Raw genomic sequence first — 12,954 nt, 5'->3', positions numbered from 1 at the left:
CTGTACTGACATCACACAGTGTGTAGCTGAGTATTCTGAGTGTAACGGGTCTGTACTGACATCACACAGTGTGTAGCTGATTATTCTGAGTGTAATAGGTCTGTACCGACATCACACAGTGTGTAGCTGAGTATTCTGAGTGTAACGGGTCTGTACTGACATCACACAGTGTATAGCTGAGTATTCTGAGTGTAACGGGTCTGTACCGACATCACACAGTGTGTAGCTGAGTATTCTGTGTGTAACGGGTCTGTACTAACATCACACAGTGTGTAGCTGAGTATTCTGAGTGTAACGGGTCTGTACTGACATCACACAGTGTGTAGCTGAGTATTCTGAGTGTAATGAGTCTGTACCGACATCACACGGCGTGTAGCTGAGTATTCTGAGTGTAACGGGTCTGTAGCGACATCACACGGCGTGTAGCTGAGTATTCTGAGTGTAATGGGTCTGTACCGACATCACACGGCGTGTAGCTGAGTATTCTGAGTGTAACGGGTCTGTACCGACATCACACGGCGTGTAGCTGAGTATTCTGAGTGTAACGAGTCTGTATTGACATCACACGGCGTGTAGCTTAGTATTCTGAGTGTAACGGGTCTGTACTGACATCACACAGTGTGTAGCTGAGTATTCTGAGTGTAACGGGTCTGTACTGACATCACACGGCGTGTAGCTGAGTATTCTGAGTGTAACGAGTCTGTATTGACATCACACGGCGTGTAGCTTAGTATCCTGAGTGTAACGGGTCTGTATTGACATCACACAGTGTGTAGTTGAGTATTCTGAGTGTAACGGGTCTGTACTGACATCACACGGCGTGTAGCTGAGTATTCTGAGTGTAACGGGTCTGTACCGACATCACACAGTGTGTAGCTGAGTATTCTGAGTGTAACGCGTCTGTATTGAGATCACACGGCGTGTAGCTTAGTATTCTGAGTGTAACGGGTCTGTACTGACATCACACAGTGTGTAGCTGAGTATTCTGAGTGTAATGGGTCTGTACCGACATCACACAGTGTGTAGCTGAGTATTCTGAGTGTAATGGGTCTGTACCGACATCACACGGCGTGTAGCTGAGTATTCTGAGTGTAACGGGTCTGTAGCGACATCACACGGCGTGTAGCTGAGTATTCTGAGTGTAACGGGTCTGTACCGACATCACACAGCGTGTAGCTGAGTATTCTGAGTGTAACGGGTCTGTACCGACATCATACGGCGTGTAGCTGAGTATTCTGAGTGTAACGGGTCTGTACCGACATCACACGGCGTGTAGCTGAGTATTCTGAGTGTAACGAGTCTGTATTGACATCACACGGCGTGTAGCTTAGTATTCTGAGTGTAACGGGTCTGTACTGATATCACACAGTGTGTAGCTGAGTATTCTCAGTGTAACGGGTCTGTACTGACATCACACGGCGTGTAGCTGAGTATTCTGAGTGTAACGGGTCTGTACCGACATCACACAGTGTGTAGCTGAGTATTCTGAGTGTAACGCATCTGTATTGAGATCACACGGCGTGTAGCTGAGTATTCTCAGTGTAACGGGTCTGTACTGACATCACACGGTGTGTAGCTGAGTATTCTGAGTGTAACGGGTCTGTACTGACATCACACAGTGTGTAGCTGAGTATTCTGAGTGTAACGGGTCTGTACTGACATCACACGGTGTGTAGCTGAGTATTCTGAGTGTAACGGGTCTGTAATGACATCACACGGTGTGTAGCTGAGTATTCTGAGTGTAACGGGTCTGTACTGACATCACACGGTGTGTAGCTGAGTATTCTGAGTGTAACGGGTCTGTACTGACATCACACAGTGTGTAGCTGAGTATTCTGAGTGTAACGGGTCTGTACCGACTTCACACAGTGTGTAGCTGAGTATTCTGAGTGTAACGGGTCTGTACTGACATCGCACAGTGTGTAGCTGAGAATTCTGAGTGTAACGGGTCTGTACTGACATTACACAGTGTGTAACTGAGTATTCTGAGTGTAACGGGTCTGTACCGACATCACACAGTGTGTAGCTGAGTATTCTGAGTGTAACGAGTCTGTATTGACATCACACGGCGTGTAGCTTAGTATTCTGAGTGTAACGGGTCTGTACTGACATCACACAGTGTGTAGCTGAGTATTCTGAGTGTAACGGGTCTGTACTGACATCACACGGCGTGTAGCTGAGTATTCTGAGTGTAACGAGTCTGTATTGACATCACACGGCGTGTAGCTTAGTATCCTGAGTGTAACGGGTCTGTATTGACATCACACAGTGTGTAGTTGAGTATTCTGAGTGTAACGGGTCTGTACTGACATCACACGGCGTGTAGCTGAGTATTCTGAGTGTAACGGGTCTGTACCGACATCACACAGTGTGTAGCTGAGTATTCTGAGTGTAACGCGTCTGTATTGAGATCACACGGCGTGTAGCTTAGTATTCTGAGTGTAACGGGTCTGTACTGACATCACACAGTGTGTAGCTGAGTATTCTGAGTGTAACGGGTCTGTACTGACATCACACAGTGTGTAGCTGAGTATTCTGAGTGTAACGGGTCTGTACTGACATCACACAGTGTGTAGCTGAGTATTCTGAGTGTAATGGGTCTGTACCGACATCACACAGTGTGTAGCTGAGTATTCTGAGTGTAATGGGTCTGTACCGACATCACACGGCGTGTAGCTGAGTATTCTGAGTGTAACGGGTCTGTAGCGACATCACACGGCGTGTAGCTGAGTATTCTGAGTGTAACGGGTCTGTACCGACATCACACAGCGTGTAGCTGAGTATTCTGAGTGTAACGGGTCTGTACCGACATCATACGGCGTGTAGCTGAGTATTCTGAGTGTAACGGGTCTGTACCGACATCACACGGCGTGTAGCTGAGTATTCTGAGTGTAACGAGTCTGTATTGACATCACACGGCGTGTAGCTTAGTATTCTGAGTGTAACGGGTCTGTACTGATATCACACAGTGTGTAGCTGAGTATTCTCAGTGTAACGGGTCTGTACTGACATCACACGGCGTGTAGCTGAGTATTCTGAGTGTAACGGGTCTGTACCGACATCACACAGTGTGTAGCTGAGTATTCTGAGTGTAACGCATCTGTATTGAGATCACACGGCGTGTAGCTGAGTATTCTCAGTGTAACGGGTCTGTACTGACATCACACAGTGTGTAGCTGAGTATTCTGAGTGTAACGGGTCTGTACTGACATCACACGGTGTGTAGCTGAGTATTCTGAGTGTAACGGGTCTGTACTGACATCACACAGTGTGTAGCTGAGTATTCTGAGTGTAACGGGTCTGTACTGACATCACACGGTGTGTAGCTGAGTATTCTGAGTGTAACGGGTCTGTAATGACATCACACGGTGTGTAGCTGAGTATTCTGAGTGTAACGGGTCTGTACTGACATCACACGGTGTGTAGCTGAGTATTCTGAGTGTAACGGGTCTGTACTGACATCACACAGTGTGTAGCTGAGTATTCTGAGTGTAACGGGTCTGTACCGACTTCACACAGTGTGTAGCTGAGTATTCTGAGTGTAACGGGTCTGTACTGACATCGCACAGTGTGTAGCTGAGAATTCTGAGTGTAACGGGTCTGTACTGACATTACACAGTGTGTAACTGAGTATTCTGAGTGTAACGGGTCTGTACTGACATCACACGGCGTGTAGCTGAGTATTCTGAGTGTAATGGGTCTGTACTGACATCACACAGTGTGTAGCTGAGTATTCTGAGTGTAACGGGTGTGTACTGACATCACACAGTGTACAGCTGAGTATTCTGAGTGTAACGTGTATGTACTGACATCACACGGTGTGTACCTGAGTATTCTGAGTGTAACGGGTCTGTACTGACATCACACAGTGTATAGCTGAGAATTCTGAGTGTAACGGGTCTGTACCGACATCACACAGCGTGTAGCTGAGTATTCTGAGTGTAATGGGTCTGTACCGACATCACACGGCGTGTAGCTGACTATTCTGAGTGTAACGGGTCTGTACTGACATCACACAGTGTGTAGCTGAGTATTCTGAGTGTAACGGGTCTGTACTGACATCACACAGTGTGTAGCTGAGTATTCTGAGTGTAACGGGTCTGTACTGACATCACACAGTGTGTAGCTGAGTATTCTGAGTGTAATAGGTCTGTACCGACTTCACACAGTGTGTAGCTGAGTATTCTGAGTGTAACGGGTCTGTACTGACATCACACAGCGTATAGCTGAGTATTCTGAGTGTAACGGGTCTGTACCGACATCACACGGCGTGTAGCTGAGTATTCTGAGTGTAACGGGTCTGTACCGACATCACACGGCGTGTAGCTGAGTATTCTGAGTGTAACGAGTCTGTATTGACATCACACGGCGTGTAGCTTAGTATTCTGAGTGTAACGGGTCTGTACTGACATCACACAGTGTGTAGCTGAGTATTCTCAGTGTAACGGGTCTGTACTGACATCACACGGCATGTAGCTGAGTATTCTGAGTGTAACGGGTCTGTACCGACATCACACAGTGTGTAGCTGAGTATTCTGAGTGTAACGCATCTGTATTGAGATCACACGGCGTGTAGCTGAGTATTCTCAGTGTAACGGGTCTGTACTGACATCACACAGTGTGTAGCTGAGTATTCTGAGTGTAACGGGTCTGTACTGACATCACACGGTGTGTAGCTGAGTATTCTGAGTGTAACGGGTCTGTACTGACATCACACAGTGTGTAGCTGAGTATTCTGAGTGTAACGGGTCTGTACTGACATCACACAGTGTGTAGCTGAGTATTCTGAGTGTAACGGGTCTGTACTGACATCACACGGTGTGTAGCTGAGTATTCTGAGTGTAACGGGTCTGTACTGACATCACACGGTGTGTAGCTGAGTATTCTGAGTGTAACGGGTCTGTACTGTCATCACACGGTGTGTAGCTGAGTATTCTGAGTGTAACGGGTCTGTACCGACATCACACGGTGTGTAGCTGAGTATTCTGAGTGTAACGGGTCTGTACCGACTTCACACAGTGTGTAGCTGAGTATTCTGAGTGTAACGGGTCTGTACTGACATCGCACAGTGTGTAGCTGAGAATTCTGAGTGTAACGGGTCTGTACTGACATTACACAGTGTGTAACTGAGTATTCTGAGTGTAACGGGTCTGTACCGACATCACACAGTGTGTAGCTGAGTATTCTGAGTGTAACGGGTCTGTACTGACATCACACAGTGTGTAGCTGAGTATTCTGAGTGTAACAGGTCTGTACTGACATCACACAGTGTGTAACTGAGTATTCTGAGTGTAACGGGTCTGTACCGACATCACACAGTGTGTAGGTGAGTATTCTGAGTGTAACGGGTCTGTACTGACATCACACAGTGTGTAGATGAGTATTCTGAGTGTAACGGGTCTGTACTGACATCACACAGTGTGTAGCTGAGTATTCTGAGTGTAATGGGTCTGTACTGACAACACACGGCGTGTAGCTGAGTATTCTGAGTGTAACGGGTCTGTACTGACATCACACGGCGTGTAGCTGAGTATTCTGAGTGTAACGGGTCTGTACTGACATCACACAGTGTGTAGCTGAGTATTCTGAGTGCAACGGGTCTGTACTGACATCACACAGTGTGTAGCTGAGTATTGTGAGTGTAACGGGTCTGTACTGACATCACACAGTGTGTAGCTGAGTATTCTGAGTGTAACGGGTCTGTACTGACATCACACAGTGAATAGATGAGTATTCTGAGTGTAATGGGTCTGTACTGACATCACACGGCGTGTAGCTGAGTATTCTGAGAGTATCGGGTCTGTACTGACATCACACGGTGTGTAGCTGAGTATTCTGAGTGTAACGGGTCTGTACCGACATCACACAGTGTGTAGCTGAGTATTCTGAGTGTAACGGGTCTGTACTGACATCACACAGTGTGTAACTGAGTATTCTGAGTGTAACGGGTCTGTACCGACATCATACAGTGTGTAGCTGAGTATTCTGAGTGTAATGGGTCTGTACTGACATCACACGGCGTGTAGCTGAGTATTCTGAGTGTAACGGGTCTGTAGCGACATCACACGGTGTGTAGCTGAGTATTCTGAGTGTAACGGGTCTGTACCGACATCACACAGCGTGTAGCTGAGTATTCTGAGTGTAACGGGTCTGTACCGACATCACACAGCGTGTAGCTGAGTATTCTGAGTGTAACGGGTTTGTACCGACATCATACGGCGTGTAGCTGAGTATTCTGAGTGTAACGGGTCTGTACCGACATCACACGGCATGTAGCTGAGTATTCTGAGTGTAACGCATCTGTATTGAGATCACACGGCGTGTAGCTTAGTATTCTGTGTGTAACGGGTCTGTACTGACATCACACAGTGTGTAGCTGAGTATTCTGAGTGTAACGGGTCTGTATTGACATCACACGGCGTGTAGCTTAGTATTCTGAGTGTAACGGGTCTGTACTGACATCACACAGTGTGTAGCTGAGTATTCTGAGTGTAACGGGTCTGTACTGACATCACACGGCGTGTAGCTGAGTATTCTGAGTGTAACGGGTCTGAAACTGACATCACACGGCGTGTAGCTGAGTATTCTGAGTGTAACGGGTGTGTACTGACATCACACAGTGTACAGCTGAGTATTCTGAGTGTAACGTGTATGTACTGACATCACACAGCGTGTACCTGAGTATTCTGAGTGTAACGGGTCTGTACTGACATCACACAGTGTATAGCTGAGAATTCTGCGTGTAACGGGTCTGGACCGACATCACACAGTGTGTAGCTGAGTATTCTGAGTGTAATGGGTCTGTACCGACATCACACGGCGTGTAGCTGAGTATTCTGAGTGTAACGGGTCTGTACTGACATCACACAGTGTGTAGCTGAGTATTCTGAGTGTAACGGGTCTGTAATGACATCACACAGTGTATAGCTGAGTATTCTGAGTGTAGCGGGTCTGTACCGACATCACACAGTGTGTAGCTGAGTATTCTGAGTGTAATGGGTCTGTACCGACATCACACGGCGTGTAGCTGAGTATTCTGAGTGTAACGGGTCTGTAGCGACATCACACGGCGTGTAGCTGAGTATTCTGAGTGTAACGGGTCTGTATCGACATCACACAGCGTGTAGCTGAGTATTCTGAGTGTAACGGGTCTGTACCGACTTCATACGGCGTGTAGCTGAGTATTCTGAGTGTAACGGGTGTGTACTGACATCACACAGTGTACAGCTGAGTATTCTGAGTGTAACGTGTATGTACTGACATCACACAGCGTGTACCTGAGTATTCTGAGTGTAACGGGTCTGTACTGACATCACACAGTGTATAGCTGAGAATTCTGCGTGTAACGGGTCTGTACCGACATCACACGGCGTGTAGCTGAGTATTCTGAGTGTAACGGGTCTGTACCGACATCACACGGCGTGTAGCTGAGTATTCTGAGTGTAACGGGTCTGTACCGACATCACACAGCGTGTAGTTGAGTATTCTGAGTGTAACGGGTCTGTACCGACATCATACGGCGTGTAGCTGAGTATTCTGAGTGTAACGGGTCTGTACCGACATCATACGGCGTGTAGCTGAGTATTCTGAGTGTAACGGGTCTGTACCGACATCACACGGCGTGTAGCTGAGTATTCTGAGTGTAACGGGTCTGTACCGACATCACACAGTGTGTAGCTTAGTATTCTGAGTGTAACGGGTCTGTACTGACATCACACAGTGTGTAGCTGAGTATTCTCAGTGTAACGGGTCTGTACTGACATCACACGGCGTGTAGCTGAGTATTCTGAGTGTAACGGGTCTGTACCGACATCACACAGTGTGTAGCTGAGTATTCTGAGTGTAACGCATCTGTATTGAGATCACACGGCGTGTAGCTTAGTATTCTGAGTGTAACGGGTCTGTACTGACATCACACAGTGTGTAGCTGAGTATTCTGAGTGTAACGGGTCTGAAACTGACATCACAGGGCGTGTAGCTGAGTATTCTGAGTGTAACGGGTCTGTACTGACATCACACGGTGTGTAGCTGAGTATTCTGAGTGTATCGGGTCTGTACTGACATCACACGGCGTGTAGCTGAGTATTCTGAGTGTAACGGGTCTGTACTGACATCACACTGCGTGTAGCTGAGTATTCGGAGTGTAACGGGTGTGTACCGACATCACACAGTGTGTAGCTGAGTATTCTGAGTGTAACGGGTCTATACTGACATCACTCGGTGTGTATCTGAGTATTCTGAGTGTAACGGGTCTGTACTGACATCACACGGTGTGTAGCTGAGTATTCTGAGTGTAACGGGTGTGTACCGACATCACACGGTGTGTAGCTGAGTATTCTGAGTGTAACGGGTCTATACTGACATCACACGGTGTGTAGCTGAGTATTCTCAGTGTAACGGGTCTGTACCGACATCACACAGTGTGTAGCTGAGTATTCTGAGTGTAACGGGTCTGTACTGACATCACACATTGTGTAGATGAGTATTCTGAGTGTAACGGGTCTGTACTGACATCACACAGTGTGTAGCTGAGTATTCTGAGTGTAATGGGTCTGTACTGACAACACACGGCGTGTAGCTGAGTATTCTGAGTGTAACGGGTCTGTACCGACATCACACGGCGTGTAGCTGAGTATTCTGAGTGTAACGGGTCTGTACTGACATCACACAGTGTGTAGCTGAGTATTCTGAGTGCAACGGGTCTGTACTGACATCAGACAGTGTGTAGCTGAGTATTGTGAGTGTAACGGGTCTGTACTGACATCACACAGTATGTAGCTGAGTATTCTGAGTGTATCGGGTCTGTACTGACATCACACAGTGTGTAACTGAGTATTCTGAGTGTAACGGGTCTGTACCGACATCATACAGTGTGTAGCTGAGTATTCTGAGTGTAATGGGTCTGTACCGACATCACACGGCGTGTAGCTGAGTATTCTGAGTGTAACGGGTCTGTAGCGACATCACACGGCGTGTAGCTGAGTATTCTGAGTGTAACGGGTCTGTACCGACATCACACAGCGTGTAGCTGAGTATTCTGAGTGTAACGGGTCTGTACCGACATCACACGGCATGTAGCTGAGTATTCTGAGTCTAACGGTTTTGTACTGACATCACACGGCGTGTAGCTTAGTATTCTGAGTGTAACGGGTCTGTACTGACATCACACAGTGTGTAGCTGAGTATTCTGAGTGTAACGGGTCTGTACTGACATCACACGGCGTGTAGCTGAGTATTCTGAGTGTAACGGGTCTGTACCGACATCACACAGTGTGTAGCTGAGTATTCTGAGTGTAACGCATCTGCATTGAGATCACACGGCGTGTAGCTTAGTATTCTGAGTGTAACGGGTCTGTACTGACATCACACAGTGTGTAGCTGAGTATTCTGAGTGTAACGGGTCTGTACTGACATCACACGTCGTGTAGCTGAGTATTCTGAGTGTAACGGGTCTGAAACTGACATCACACGGCGTGTAGCTGAGTATTCTGAGTGTAACGGGTCTGTACTGACATCACACAGTGTGTAGCTGAGAATTCTGAGTGTAACGGGTCTGTACTGACATCACACAGTGTGTAGCTGAGAATTCTGAGTGTAACGGGTCTGTACTGACATCACACAGCGTGTAGCTGAGTATTCTGAGTGTAATGGGTCTGTACTGACATCACACAGTGTGTAACTGAGTATTCTGAGTGTAACGGGTCTATACTGACATCACACGGTGTGTAGCTGAGTATTCTCAGTGTAACGGGTCTGTACTGACATCACACAGTGTGTAGCTGAGTATTCTGAGTGTAACGGGTCTGTACTGACATCACACAGTGTGTAGCTGAGTATTCTGAGTGTATCGGGTCTGTACCGACTTCACACAGTGTGTAGCTGAGTATTCTGAGTGTAACGGGTCTGTACTGACATCACACAGTGTGTAGCTGAGACTTCTGAGTGTAACGGGTCTGTACTGACATCACACAGTGTGTAACTGAGTTTTCTGAGTGTAACGGGTCTGTACTGACATCACACAGTGTGTAGCTGAGTATTCTGAGTGTAACGGGTCTGTACTGACATCACACAGTGTGTAGCTGCGTATTCTGAGTGTAACGGGTCTGTACTGACATCACACGGCGTGTAGCTGAGTATTCTGAGTGTAACGGGTCTGTACCGACATCACACAGTGTGTAGCTGAGTATTCTGAGTGTAACGGGTATGTACTGACATCACACAGTGTGTAACTGAGTATTCTGAGTGTAACAGGTCTGTACTGACATCACACAGTGTGTAACTGAGTATTCTGAGTGTAACGGGTCTGTACTGACATCACACAGTGTGTAACTGAGTATTCTGAGTGTAACGGGTATGTACTGGCATCACACAGTGTGTAGCTGAGTATTCTGAGTGTAACAGGTCTGTACTGACATCACACAGTGTGTAACTGAGTATTCTGAGTGTAACGGGTCTGTACTGACATCACACAGTGTGTAGCTGAGTATTCTGAGTGTAACGGGTCTGTACCGACATCACACAGTGTGTAGCTGAGTATTCTGAGTGTAACGGGTCTGTACCGAAATCACACGGCGTGTAGCTGAGTATTCTGAGTGTAACAGGTCTGTACTGACATCACACAGTGTGTAGCTGAGTATTCTGAGTGTAACAGGTCTGTACTGACATCACACAGTGTGTAACTGAGTATTCTGAGTGTAACGGGTCTGTACTGACATCACACAGTGTGTAGCTGAGTATTCTGAGTGTAACGGGTCTGTACCGACATCACACAGTGTGTAGCTGAGTATTCTGAGTGTAACGGGTCTGTACCGACATCACACAGTGTGTAGGTGAGTATTCTGAGTGTAACGGGTCTGTACCGAAATCACACGGCGTGTAGCTGAGTATTCTGAGTGTAACGGGTCTGTACTGACATCACACAGTGTGTAGCTGAGTATTCTGAGTGCAACGGGTCTGTACTGACATCACACAGTGTGTAGCTGAGTATTGTGAGTGTGACGGGTCTGTACTGACATCACACAGTGTGTAGCTGAGTATTCTGAGTGTAACGGGTCTGTACTGACATCACACAGTGTGTAACTGAGTATTCTGAGTGTAACGGGTCTGTACCGACATCACACAGTGTGTAGCTGAGTATTCTGAGTGTAACGGGTCTGTACCGACATCACACAGTGTGTAGCTGAGTATTCTGAGTGTAACGGGTCTGTACCGACATCACACAGTGTGTAGGTGAGTATTCTGAGTGTAACGGGTCTGTACCGACATCACACAGTGTGTAGATGAGTATTCTGAGTGTAACGGGTCTGTACTGACATCACACAGTGTGTAGATGAGTATTCTGAGTGTAACGGGTCTGTACTGACATCACACAGTGTGTAGCTGAGTATTCTGAGTGTAACGGGTCTGTACTGACATCACACGGCGTGTAGCTGAGTATTCTGAGTGTAACGGGTCTGTACCGACATCACACGGCGTGTAGCTGAGTATTCTGAGTGTAATGGGTCTGTACTGACATCACACGGCGTGTAGCTGAGTATTCTGAGTGTAACGGGTCTGTATCGACATCACACGGCGTGTAGCTGAGTATTCTGAGAGTAATGGGTCTGTACTGACATCACACAGTGTGTAGCTGAGTATTCTGAGTGTAACGGGTCTGTACTGACATCACACGGCGTGTAGCTGAGTATTCTGAGTGTAAGGGGTCTGTACTGACATCACACGGTGTGTAGCTGAGTATTCTGAGTGTAACGGGTCTGTACTGACATCACACAGTGTGTAACTGAGTATTCTGAGTGTAACGGGTCTGTACCGACTTCACACAGTGTTTAGCTGAGTATTCTGAGTGTAATGGGTCTGTACTGACATCACACAGTGTGTAGCTGAGTATTCTGAGTGTAATGGGTCTGTACTGACATCACACAGTGTGTAGCTGAGTATTCTGAGCGTAATGGGTCTGTACTGACATCACAGAGTGTGTAGCTGAGTATTCTGAGTGTAACGGGTCTGTACTGACATCACACAGTGTGTAACGGAGTATTCTGAGTGTAACGGGTCTGTACCGACTTCACACAGTGTTTAGCTGAGTATTCTGAGTGTAACGGGTCTGTACTGACATCACACAGTGTGTAGCTGAGTATTCTGAGTGTAACGGGTGTGTACTGACATCACACAGTGTATAGCTGAGTATTCTGAGTGTAACGGGTTTGTACTGACATCACACAGTGTGTAGCTGAGTATTCTGAGTGTAACGGGTCTGTACCGACATCACACAGTGTATAGCTGAGTATTCTGAGTGTAACGGGTCTGTACTGACATCACACGGCGTGTAGCTGAGTATTCTGAGTGTAACGGGTCTGTACTGACATCACACAGTGTGTAGCTGAGTATTCTGAGTGTAACGGGTCTGTACTGACATCACAGTGTATAGCTGAGTATTCTGAGTGTAACGGGTCTGTACTGACATCACACGGTGTGTAACTGAGTATTCTGAGTGTAACGGGTCTGTACTGACATCACACGGTGTGTAACTGAGTATTCTGAGTGTAACGGGTCTGTACTGACATCACACAGTGTATAGCTGAGTATTCTGAGTGTAACGGGTCTGTACTGACATCACACAGTGTATAGCTAAGTATTCTGAGTGTAACGGGTCTGTACTGACATCACACGGTGTGTAACTGAGTATTCTGAGTGTAACGGGTCTGTACCGACTTCACACAGTGTTTAGCTGAGTATTCTGAGTGTAACGGGTCTGTACTGACATCACACAGTGTGTAGCTGAGTATTCTGAGTGTAATAGGTCTGTACTGACATCACACAGTGTGTAACTGAGTATTCTGAGTGTAACGGGTCTGTACCGACATCACACAGTGTATAGCTGAGTATTCTGAGTGTAACGGGTCTGTACTGACATCACACAGTGTGTAGCTGAGTATTCTGAGTGTAACTGGTCTG

Source organism: Phyllobates terribilis, unplaced genomic scaffold (assembly GCF_046119375.1).
Source record: "Phyllobates terribilis strain yellow unplaced genomic scaffold, ASM4611937v1 Scaffold_4__5_contigs__length_816908805, whole genome shotgun sequence".
NCBI lineage: Eukaryota > Metazoa > Chordata > Amphibia > Anura > Dendrobatidae > Phyllobates > Phyllobates terribilis.
The sequence above is the reverse complement of the archived record's forward strand: the minus strand, read 5'-3'. Positions refer to the sequence as shown.